This window comes from Cydia pomonella, chromosome 18 (genome assembly GCF_033807575.1).
Source record: "Cydia pomonella isolate Wapato2018A chromosome 18, ilCydPomo1, whole genome shotgun sequence".
NCBI classification, from domain to species: domain Eukaryota; kingdom Metazoa; phylum Arthropoda; class Insecta; order Lepidoptera; family Tortricidae; genus Cydia; species Cydia pomonella.
The window spans coordinates 19,001,404-19,014,772 of NC_084720.1; the positions used below are offsets into that span (position 1 = coordinate 19,001,404).

At 36.6% G+C, this 13,369-nt stretch overlaps 1 long non-coding RNA gene across 1 annotated transcript in view; it reads right to left on the reverse strand.

Annotated features, from left to right (window-relative positions):
- Positions 1 to 723: 723 nt before the first annotated feature.
- Positions 724 to 13,369, reverse strand: part of LOC133527478 (uncharacterized) — a 131,888-nt gene continuing 119,242 nt past the window's right edge. Inside the window, exon 2 of the long non-coding RNA XR_009800890.1 lies at positions 724 to 819. This is a non-coding gene — a long non-coding RNA (uncharacterized LOC133527478). The remainder of the gene's footprint in view (positions 820 to 13,369) is intronic.

A 13,369-nucleotide genomic window follows, 5' to 3' on the forward strand; every position in this document is an offset into this window, starting at 1 on the left:
TAAATATTTAACGGGGGCTCCCATACAACAAACATTTTTTTTTTGCCGTTTTTATAAATAATGGTTCGGAACCCTTCGTGCGCGAGTCCGACTCGCACTTGCCCAGTTTTTCCTTAGTATATGACATTTGTTTAAGTTTATAACTTTACGTTACTTACATAAAATTAGATTAAATTAACGTGTAGAAACAATTGATGCATCTTTTTAGGGTTCCGTAGCCAAATGGCAAAAAACGGAACCCTTATAGATTCGTCATGTCCGTCTGTCTGTCCGATTATGTCACCGCCACTTTTTTCCGAAACTAGAAGGGCTATACTGTTCAAACTTGGTAAGTAGATGTATTCTATGAACCGCATTAGGATTTTTACACAAAAATAGGTAAAAAACAATAAATTTTGGGGGTTCCCCATACTTATAACTGAAACTCAAAAAATCTTTTTTCATCAAACCCATACGTGTGGGGTATCTATGGATAGGTCTTTAAAAATGATATTGAGGTTTCTAATATCATTTTTTTCTAAACTGAATAGTTTGCCTGAGAGACACTTCCAAAATGGTAAAATGTGTGTCCAAAAAAATGTTGAACGAGATCTAGTAAGTAGATTTTTTTTAATACGTCTTAAATGGTACGGAACCCTTCATGCGCGAGTCCGACTCGCACTTGGCCGCTTTTTTTAAATAGGTAGGTATATATACTATATTTTTCTTGTTTGTAAAAATATAGTAAAGATAAAGATAAAGATAGTTTATTATTCAAGTAGGCATATTACAATGCGCTTATGAACGTCAAATAAAGCTACGCCGGCTCTAACCCTACACCTCTGACCCGAGAAGATTTAAATCCCCCCTCAATTGGAGGGTATCCTAGGGTAAGAGGGTAGTAGAAACGGAATATATAATAATGAATAATTAGGTATATTGTGCAGGATTTGCCATCGTCACAAAACTGAGTTATTTTTTTTTTATATATACATATTTTTAAGTTTCATTTCTCCACTACCTAAAGGTTGTCTGGAAGAGATCGCTCTGTAGCGATAAGGCCTCTTGTTGTTTACCTCTATCTTCATGTTTTTTATGTGTTTCCATGTACATATTTTTTTCAGAGGTTGTGCAATAAAGTAGTAGTTTTATTGACAATTCAAAGATATTAACATACATATGACATCTCACACCAAAAACATATCATTGATTTAGCGGCCTGCGTTCGCAGGCGGACGTAAGACAACTTAAAAAATAATAAAATAATAAATAAATTGATTTTATTTCAGGCAAGCAACCATATAAAATAACGTGATACATAAGAATTCACAATTTAAAATGGCACAAAAGTGTAAATTGTAAAGTAACCGTATAACAATAAAGAGGATTTGTATTGTATTGTATTGTATTTTTTTTTTGAGATTCGGAGAAGAAGTAGGTAACCAAAAATTTCAAATTTTTCTGAATGCCTAAATTATCTTTTAACTTTTTATAAAAGTTTTATAATTTGTTGCTCATTTCTGTATTAATTGAGTAACGTTATACGCTTTGATAATAATGCACGCGAGCGGTTGCGGAAATACGTAATTATTGAGAAAATGGATCCCTTTGATGGTGCCGCTGTTAATATAATTTGACGTTTGGTTAATTAACGCATATGTTTGTGTGTATGCAAAATTTCGAATACCGTAAAACCACCCAACTATTGTCCAATACTGCAACTGTGGTCCACAAGTTCAAAAGGAAATTAAGTATCTATACCAATGTTCCTTTTGGTTTACTCCTAGTTTTACCTTCCATTTATAAATATACTTTGCCTTAAAACTACAAAAGTATAGTAAAATACACACCTGAACGAGAAATATTAGTTTATTTGTGGACCATAGTTGGGAGCTTTGGACTATAGTTGGGTGGTTTTACGGTAATGAAACTGTTTAACCGCTGTTTTGATTTTTTGAAATGGTGCAGTGAACAAAAGGAAAATTTTTATAAATCGTGACACGTTTTTACAAGTGTTTATTTAATTTGCCCTGTTAGTATGTATGTATGTCAGTGTGGGTTTTTAGGAAGCCAAATTTGACCCACTTCTCGGTAGGTCCGATTGAGCTCAAATTTTACATACATATGTAAATCGGATGATAATGCTATTATGATGATAATGGAGCTGATCTGATGATGGAGACAGGAGGTGGCTATGGGAAGTGTGTGATAAAACTACGCAAGGTATGAGATGTCAGAATTGTCTCGATGATAGTTGCCTGTGGAAAGAAAAGTACAGTCAGTGATAAAAGTTTGTACCAAAAATTTATTTTTGCCAAAAAATTATCATTTTGTTGCCGAATTTTACTATTCGTTAGATTTGGATAAAATGTGGCTGGTTTGAAGAGCTCTACATTTTTATCTATGGCGCCATCTAGTTTTAACTTTTATACACACTTTTATAAGGCCTCAAAACGCTTTATTTATAATGTCAATCTCTTTTTATGAAATTAAAATTATAATATATGTACTGTATTTAGTGAAATAAAGAATTTTGTGTTTTTTATTTGTATGACTGTAACTGCGGTCAGTGAAGTTCAATTTTACGTTTTGAAATAACAAATACACAGTGTGGCAGTTTTCATACGCAAATAACTAAAGGCTACTTAGTTTAGAAGTTAACATTTATAAAAATATATTTTGGGGAGCACTCCATACATGTAACTACAAGTGTGAATTTTTTAAATTTAAGATCAACATGTAGCATATCATGGTCTTTAAAAGGTTGCAAAAACGTTATTTAATGAAGTGAATTTGCTCCGAAACTCAACAAAATTGTTCCTCCCTCTTACTTTTGAACCGGGCGAGCAAAATAATTGGATATTTTTTAGAAAATAAAACGTAATATTTAAGTACTTTCCACGAAAATTATTTTGAATATAATCGTTAGCGCCAGTAAAGTTCTTTAAAAAAAAAGATCTTATTAAAACGACGTATGTAAGTGCCTCGAAGATCCACACTTTTGCTTGTACAGCTTTATCATAGTGTGAAGATACGGAACCCTCCATTATGTGTGGTCTGACATGCACTTGGCCGGTTTTTACATGGGATAATATGTAGGTCATTGGAGAGTTAGGAAATTTTATTATACATGCAAACTCTAGTAACTCCTAAATCTGTAAAAGGTTAAAATCTCAGCCGAAACTAGTCCATTTCCTAACCCAAAACCAACTTGGTAACTCAATAAAGCCCTCAGACGAAACCTCCAACCCACACACGTAACGTGATTCGTTAGAAAAATCACATCAAACTTAGTTTTTTGCCGTCTGTTCCAAGTCGCGACTACAATGCCTAAACAAACGTACATGTGTGTGTGTCGTGTTCCGAATGCTTGCATAGAGCGGGTCGAAATCGGGAAGGACATTTAAACTTCGGTCTCAAGAACTTCCGGGGGAATGTTCGCGATTCGATGAGGCCTCCCCAAACGGCATACTGTGGGAAATCCTTAGGTTTAGTTGGTGGGTCTCCCCCTCTTTGTAAAAAAGGGGGTTCAAACTTAGATCAACTTTTGGCAAAAGTTTCATTATTAGTACAAAAGCACTGACTGTACTTTTCTTAGTCTTTCTAACAACCCTAAACACAATTAGTTAGCGTTGTTTAATCACAGAGTTCCTATGGCCACCTCCTGTCTCCATCATCAGATCAGCTCCTTGTAATATTGTATTGTCATCTAATTTACATATGTATGCCAAATTTTAGCTCAATCGGAAATCAGGAAGTGGGTCAAATTTAGCTTCCAAGATTTGATCCACTATTTATATACTAACAGGGCAAGTTAAATAAAAGCTTGTAAAAATATGTAAACATATTTATAAAAAAAAATGTTAAACCTTTTTTATTAGCTCATTTAGCAAATTAAGGTTATTTCTATGGAAATATGCAATTAAATTAGTTTCAAGCAATTGAATGTAATTCGTTCGTAAAATGAAATAAAGCTAATGGCGTTATTCATAAACGCGTTACTGGCCTGAATTAGCTATGAATCGTTTGTCTTTATCTGTCATTTTGAGTTATGTATTTGTGAGAAAGGGATACAACATAATTTAACAAATTCAGGCACGTAAAGTTTTATGAATAAGGGGGTAAAACTTTAAGGCCTTCTCCGTTATCTTACCCGCTTTAGGCTCCTCTCCCCTTTAGTATTTTGCTTTAAATGGGTCGTAAATCGTAAGATTTTTAAAGAGTAATTAATGCAATGTGGTACCCCTGGTCTTACAAACATCCATAGGCTTTGGTAACAGCTTACCATCAAGTGCGTAGTATGCTTAGTAAGATTTTTTTAATAAATAAGTAAATAAATATTTGGGGACATTTTTACACATATCGATTTAGCCCCAAACTAAGCAAATCGATTACTATGGGTACTAGGCAACGATGTACATAGATATACGTAAATAACATTCATAACTTTAAGAACTAATATTCATGATATAAACATTCTAATTAATGCCCTTGCCAGGATTTGAATCCCGGACCTCCTACTTCATAGACAGGGTCACTACTGGGCCCCATTTCTCGATATTAGTCTAATATTATTAGCGTGTTGCCATGGTAACCCATACGATTTGACAGTTCGTAGACTAATTGTATTATTCTAATACCGTTCGAGAAATAAGCCCCTGACTAAGCTAGGGAGGCCTATCGTTATAAGAATACCATTAGTGAACTTAAATAAATAAATATGTAGCCGCCGTGCAGGTCAGGGTCTCGACGACTCAAATTAAACTTCGATTTATAATGAAGTGAAGTATAATTTTCCAAAAGGTACTGGTTTAGGGTTCTGCCAAAATGGTTAAATGTAGAAAGTGAGTGTTGATAGTATGGAGGATGATGAAAGAATGATTTGCAATATTTGATCAGTTCAAAAGGTGGTTTTAATTTGGGTGCCTTTAATTGGCCGCGTTAGAAAATATGTGGAGCGTTCCTATTGGTGCTTCTGAAAAGCCTCCGTATACTAGCCGAGCCCGACGGCTGCGTTTAGCTTCTGCATTGATTTTTATACAATAATAAGTTGCATTCGTAGCAAATATTATAGGCGATTTTACACATATTATAACTTAAATTGGTTTATTCACCTTTGCTCTTCAAGCGTTCTCAACCACACCCCCGTTGAGAGCAACGTAATCAGGGGTATAAAAAGAAGATCGACGAGCGAGACACCCACATACATGTAAACCTGAGTGTGAGCGGGACATACGTTGTGTTTCGTCGTCGAGTTCTTTTTTCAAAAGCGCAGCGGGAGGCAAGGTGCAGGCGGTGACCTGACTGATGCGTGATGGAACGGCCATTTTACCCGATACGTCATGTAGGTTATAACGTGCAGAAGTTAGGAAGCGGGCGAGGTGGTCAAAATTATGTATACACGGCATTGCTGCTTAAATAAGTAAATTGTACAATGCCGATGTTCCTAAGCGGGCGAGTTGGTCAAAATTATTTAAACACAAAAAATAAAAGTGTGTTTAGATCATTTTAAAATCTAGGCTAGAGGGCCAATTTTTGAATTTCGAGCGTTCGATTTCGTCTATCTGCACTTTTAAGCATTCAAATTATTTTAGCAGAATTTAAAACGAGTGTTCAATATTACTAGATACCCGATTTATATCGCTCGCATTTCAAATAGCTTTTCGCCGTTTTGCATAGATTTTCTAGTAATACAATCGAGCGCTCTTCAAATATCGGCCCCCAGCTTAGCTTACAGTGTATGGGACAGGGATCGAAATCGGTTTTTTGGAAAAACTTTGAAATAAACATATATTTCGGTTTATTTTATACTCCAAATATAGGACTCGGTTGTGTCTTTAGATAACGACTTCGTATTATTAGATTGCCCAATTAGAAATGAAATAATTAACAAAAAACGAAAAAATATCGGTTTCCGATCCCTGGTATGGGATGTCTATTAGGATAGTTCTAGATGTCGCTTTTGATAGCTGGGAGATCATATTCATTACAAACTCCTATAGGTTGGATTTATTAAGTCAGAAATTCCCAATAACTTCGCCGTTGGTACAGTCAGCATCAAAAGTAGCGGATCAAATAACGTTTCATAAGTATCTACCATTCTGTAACAGCTTAACAAAAAGTAATGTATTTAACGAAGAATTCATATCGTAGCAATATTAAAGTTTTAAAACTTTAACTGATTGGGTACTGTTTTTAGGGGGTTTAGCTATAATTATATCCCTTTTTTATTTATTAGTCAGGCAAGCGAGCAGACGAGGCACCCATGGACATAAGCAACACCACAGGAGCCACTTAGGCATTGCCGTGAGAACCCCTGAGAACCCTAAATACCCGCTTCTCGAAGAATCCCATGTCATAGCGTAAAGAAAATACCTCACTACTTACCTTACCACTTTTGGAGGTCATTATAAGGTAGGAATTTCGTTATCTTGTTCATCAATAGCTGTTGTAACACAAGTAAACAAAAAAGCGGCCAAGTGCGAGTCGGACTCGCCCATGAAGGGTTCCGTACATTTATGATGTATTAAAAAAAAACTACTTACTAGATCTCGTTCAAACCAATTTTCGGTGGAAGTTTGCATGGTAATGTATATCATATATTTTTTTTAGATTTTTCATTCTGTTATTTTAGAAGTTACAGGGGGGGGACTCAATTTTTTTCACTTTGGAAGCGTCTCTCGCGCAAACTATTCAGTTTAGAAAAAAATGATATTAGAAACCTAAATATCATTTTTGAAGACCTATCCATAGATACCCCACACGTATGGGTTTGATGAAAAAAAAATTTTTTTTTTAATTTTATGACGTATTAAAAAAACAACTTACTAGATCTCGTTCAAACCAATTTTCGGTGGTAGTTTGCATGGCAATGTATATCATATATTTTTTTTAGATTTTTCATTCTGTTATTTTAGAAATTACGGGGGGGGGGGGGGGGGGGGGCCACACATTTTACCACTTTGGAAGTGTCTCTCGCGCAAACTATTCAGTTTAGAAAAAAATGATATTAGAAACCTCAATATCATTTTTAAAGACCTATCCATAGATACCCCACACGTATGGGTTTGATGAAAAAAGATTTTTTGAGTTTCAGTTCTAAGTATGGGGAACCCCCAAAATTTATTGTTTTTTTTCTATTTTTGTGTGAACATCTTAATGCGGTTCATAGAATACATCCACTTACTAAGTTTGAACAATATAGCTCTTATAGTTTCGGAAAAAAGTGGCTGTGACATAATCGGACAGACAGACGGACATGACGAATCTAAGGGTTCCGTTTTTTGCCATTTGGCTACGGAACCCTAAAAACCTACGTATAAATAGAATGCTAAAATCTTAACCCATCCCATAATTTAAAAAAAAACTTACCTCCAATTTACCACCCTACGTATGCTAACATTTACATTCAAGACCACTAGCGCCATCTCTCGAAAAACCGACGCACTTCACTTTGAGTAAGTGAAGTGCGTCGGTTTTTCTACTGCATTACTTACAAAATTATACTAATAAGGCATATAATTAACTGTTAAGTTAGAGGTAAATAACAGTTGGCTTCTTTATTACTGTATTTTCCTAACAATATTCAAGTTATGGAATTCCATTTTGTCCTACTTTAGTACCCTATTACTAAGACTCCGCTGTCGGTCCGTCCATCCGTCCGTCTATCACCAGGCTGTATCTCATGAACCGTGATAGCTAGACAGTTGAAATTTTCACAGATGATGTATTTGTGTTACCGCTATAACAACAAATACTAAAAAGTACGGAACCCTCGGTGGGCGAGTCCGACTCGCACTTGTCCGGTTTTATTGGTTTTGTCTTAAGTGTTTTCTCTAAATTATAAATATATTTTGCTTTAGTACTACGATGACATTTCAATAATATATAATCAGATTTAAATGAAGTTATTTGAGTTAATTTTGGGTCATAGCTAGAAACTTTTGGACTTTGGTTTACGGTAAAACTATACAATAGATTAATTCTAATCAAGTAATTTGGACTTTCTTTTTCTAGCTGTTGAAATCAATGCCGTAATTTTGATTAAATAACTAAATTACGTTCCTAAAAATTGGGCACGAACTTTGGGAACGTATGATACAATTTTTGTTTTTCTATATGTTACGCCTTGGTTTCCTCCGTACGCCGAGTTACGTCTTACGGAAAGACGACAATAGTTATTGTTCAAAACATCTCTATAACTAAGTAATATTTCTAAAGAAATGCTAAGATATCAGTAGGAATCGTTATCTTTATTAATCGTTAATAATTATAATTCTCCATACAAACCCCGACTATCACCCACATTCCCTTATAACCTATTTTAACAACACAGCTGCACGCTCAGCTGATCACGCACACACGCGTGTGCGCAAGTGTGCGAGTGCGCACGAGTGTGCGTGAGGGCAAAAACAGGACTCGTTTGACAAGGCGAGCTTTTGTGCGGCATCCGCTGGTGGGACACAGAGTGGAGAGGTAGAGGGTTATAGAATAATTGAGAGTGCATCGGTACCTTTTAGTTAAGAGGAAAGAGGACGATTAATTCTCTATATAAACTATAGTCCTCATTTTGCTTTTTGGATATTGACATTATGAAAAATATCTTTACAGTATTTTTATATATTTTATTAGTTATAGCTATGCATATAGCAAAGTAATTAAAAAAACCAAAAAATAAACGGTCGGGCCGTTTGATTTTTTCGTTTTTTTAATTATTTATAATAAGAGTTAGGAACAAAAACAGGTTTCATACAAATTTTTAAATGCTACTAACTCTTATAATATTGAAAAATTCTAATAAAATCAAACGGTCGGGCATAGCTATGATTTAAACACATCAAATCGTGTAAAAATATTTTCAATAATGTTAATATCCAGAGGGGAAAATGGGGACTTCGTTTGTATGAAAAGGTGATTTCGGGGCGCTCGTCCCTTTTCGACTTAAACACGTCATCTTCATTTACCATCAGGTGAGATTGTGGTGAAATTTATCCAAAGAAAAAAGCAGCAAAAAGGGTAAATGTTATTTTTTCGTATTTGATTGTGGAACATACCACATTACAATCTATAATAGTACATTACGATACAAGTGCGAAAAATAGAAAAAAAAAAACACGAGTTGTGAATCACCTATTCGCACATGTATCGGAAGACGTTTTACAGTACATATGGCCCTTTAAAATTTCGACTTTTATTAAATTTATTTAGAAAACAAACAGCCTTTTACAAGTAAGTATGTCTTAAATAAATTAAACTAAAAGTAGGCCTAAAGCTTCCTACGTTACTAAAAAAACGACATAGTTACGCAATGTGCTAATTATCGCACTAGTGCGGTTAAGGTACTAGAAGTGTGAGAGATAAAAACTACTAGTACAACCAAAAATTAACAATTATTACGGAAAAAGAACCTCAAAGTATATGGTACCACAAATATTTAATAAAATTAGCTTACTACGACACGAAGTGCTCGAGTGTAGACCACGGGCTAGCAAGCGCAGCGTAGAACGACCACGCACAAGATGGACAGACGACCTTATTAAGGTCGCCGGAAGACGCTGGATGTGGGCCGCTTCCAACCGGTACATGTGGAGGTCCAAGGGAGAGGCCTATGTTCAGCAGTGGACGTCTTATGGCTGAGATGATGATGTTGACTACGACACAGTCCTAAATTAAGTAAATCCTTGATAAAAAACAGGTTAAAAGAGTGTCTCCTCGATTTATCTTAATGTACTCGTAGGAGACTATGAGAGCATGCTAATATCTAATAATAACTTCAATGGGTTAAGTTGTCAAACTGTATAAAGAACTGAGCGCCTCTCGCCAATAAACGTTACAGTTTGGCGGGAATACCATTTGGCGTTGAATCTCTAGGTCTATGGGGTCCCAGCGCACACAAGTTTTTTGCAGAAATCGCAAAGCATCTGGTTGACGGAACTGATGACCGAAGAGCTGGCGGCTTCCTCGCACAACGTATCAGCATTGCGATACAACGAGGAAATGCCGCCAGCGTCCTTGGTACAAATGCTTCAAAGGCCTATTTTATATTAAGATTTAAGCTAGTTATAGTAATCCTCTGTGTATATCCATTATGTATATTGTTATTGTAAATTAAGTATTATAATCTATTTATTTACATAGTTTCAAAATTCAAAATTCAAAAATGTATTCTGCAAGTAGGCCTCAAGGGCTCTTTTACAAGTCAATACAACATTTATAGTAACATCATATAGTGACATAAAAAATACATACTTAACAACATTTATAAATACAACAGCCAATACCTGGGTAAACATTACATTATAATAATCTTAAAATAAATAATTACTACAATACAATAGAGATGTATAGTCTCTATGGTTAAAAACACATTAAATCTGGAGATGTAAAAGGTCCCCAATGTCAGAGTACTAATACTAATAAAATTTGGAGGTGTAAAGTCTCTCCAAGTGTCAAAATAATTTTATTTCATAGTCAATAATTATTAGGTCAATACGTCAACCACAGCCCTTGTACCTAAAATATAGAAACATAATCTACGTTATCGTATATTCTATTATTATGTGCATATACATACAAGACAGCCAAAGTCTCAGCTTAGCTTCTATATAACCTGAACAATACAGGCTGTATGTCTGTCTGTCTATATCCCTTATTCCCAAGTGTGTAACAGAACGGCTCTAATTGGTCTTCAATCCTTGCCAGACACGAATAATACCTAGGGTTGTCATGTAGTACAGTGCAGTACGATTCATATTAATTTATTTTCATAAAATTATTATTAGATCTACTGATACTTTTCTTTGAAAAATATGATTTATCGAGCACACATTAAATTGATTTTAATTAAGATTAACTGCTTTATACAATATCAACAAATGTTTGAAAAACAGTAAAATAGAAAACAGTTAACTATTTCAACATTTCTGAGTATTGAAAAAACGATAAAAATAAACGAACGGTCGCTACATTTTAGGTACTCAATACAGTAAAATTTACTGTCTTTTCGGAACAGTAAGATTTACTGTTTTGTTCGATCGAACTGTTTAAAGCATTAAATGTTAATACAATTTAAATTATGTTTTAAGTGTTTTTTTCTCAGTGTATATATTAAGTATTGCAGACTGTAATATTTAATATTTTTCTAATTAGTCTAACAAACACAAAGGCATAATTAGTATTTAGTCTAATAAGATATTACTATCAATTATTTTTAAGAAGATATAAAGTAGGTATTAACGATCTTTCTCAGAAATCAAAATAGTTCTGTCAAATAATTTAGCTTCTTCAAATAAAAATAATATAAATATATCATCACAGGCCTTTGCGTCTATTGCAGACGATTTAAGCATTGCTGTTTAGACAACGGGTTTGGTGACTGTGGAGGCCGATGCGTGAGCGGCACGACCTCCCACATTTTTGGCAGAAAAAGCTCATGCCACCTGAGGTTCCAGTCCCGATTTGCTTTCTGCGACACCTTCTGCTATCTAACGTAGTAAACCAGGATTGGTCGCATAGCTTTCTCCCCTCCACAACACGCTTGCGCCATCCATCACGGTCTTCAGCTAAAGTTTCCCAGGCATGGTGGTCGATTTCAAATGCTGACATGTCTCGCTTAACACAGTCTTTAAAGCGCAGCATCGGTCTTCCAACGTTCCTTTTAGCATACGCAACTGCACCAAGCAAGACACGTCGAGGTATTCTAGAGGATTCCATCCGGTGCACATGCCCCAGCCACCGCAAGCGTCTCTGTTTGAGAAGAGCGGTAAGACTGGGCAGCTGCGCTTTTTCAAGAACCCTCTGATTTGTCACTTTGTCCTGCCAAGTTATGCCTAAAATGTTGCGTAGACAGCGCATGTGAAAAGTGTTGAGCCGTCGCTCCTGTTTTGCATACGTCGTCCAGGTTTCTGCTCCGTACAAGAGTATACTTAGAACGCAAGTCTGGTATACTATCATCTTGGTTCTAACAGTGAGGTGTTTGTTACACCATACCCTTGAACGTAGCCTCCCGAACATGGTCGCTGCTTTGCCAATACGAATATCGATCTCTGCATCAAGCGAGAGATTGTTTGACACAGTCGACCCAAGGTAGCAAAACTTATTGACGACTTCCAGAGCGGTGCCATCCACCAGTATTCTGGGTGTTTCCGCACTGCCCTGCACTAATACGACTGTCTTTTTGGCATTGATGGACATGGAGAACAAAGTGCATGCCCGGGAAAACCTGTCCATGATGTTTTGTAAATCGGCTGCAGAGTTTGCCACAAAAGCCGCATCGTCAGCAAACAAGAGACTGTCGACGAAGAAGTCCTCGCGGTGTTTTGCTGATTTGAGGAGAGAGATGTTGTATAACTTCCCGTCGTTTCTTGTATGCAAATGCACCCCCTGTTGGTTATTACTAAAAGCAGCCTTTAAAAGTAGTGAGAAGAAAATACCAAACAGTGTGGGTGCCAAAACGCAGCCTTGGCGTACACCCCTCCTCATTTCAAATTGCTGGGATATTCTGCTGTCATAAACCACAGTGCCTTTCATGTCATCATGAAAGGATTTGACTAGATGGAAAAGTTTAGGTGGACATCCAATATTCTCAAGTGCCCTATATAGTCCCTCTCTGCTGACAGTGTCAAAAGCCTTATTGAGATCTACGAAGGCGACAAACAGAGGTGTGTTCTGCTCTCTACACTTTTCCTGTAGCTGACGAAGTGAGAAAACCATATCTACAGTGGAACGCTGGGGACGGAAACCACATTGTGACTCCGGATATACACGATTTGCAAGTTTTTGGAGTCTCCCGAGTACTACACGTCCAAACAACTTGCCAACTATACTCAAAAGGGAAATGCCGCGGTAGTTGTTACAATCACCGCGATCTCCTTTCCCTTTGTACAATGTGATGATATTGGCATCGCGCATATCCTGAGGAATGTGTCCCGCTTCCCAGCATTTACAAAGCAGATTATGCAGAACAGGCGTCATGCACTCGAGTTTTATTAGTTCAGCCTGTGTTCCATCGTTGCCGGGACTCTTGCCGCCCTTAAGCTGCTTAACTGCCGTGACGAACTCCTCTATAGTGGGCAAGGAATCTAATTCTGTCCAAGTTGCTAGTTTGGGCATGCTCTGAGCAGCCTCTAGCTGGATATTGACTGGACAAGAATAGAGACCTGTATAATGTTCTACCCAACGTTCTAGTTGACGGGAGATATCGGTAATTACAGAGCCGTCCGCTTCTTTGATAGGTGCAGTCTTCTTGGGTACCGGTCCGAGAGCTTGTTTGATGCCCGAATATACACCGCTAAAGTTGCCAGTATCGGCGCACAGCTGTATGCTACGACATATGCCAGCCCAGTGAGCGTTGGCATAGTGTCTCACGTTACGCTGCAGGGCTGCATTTGCA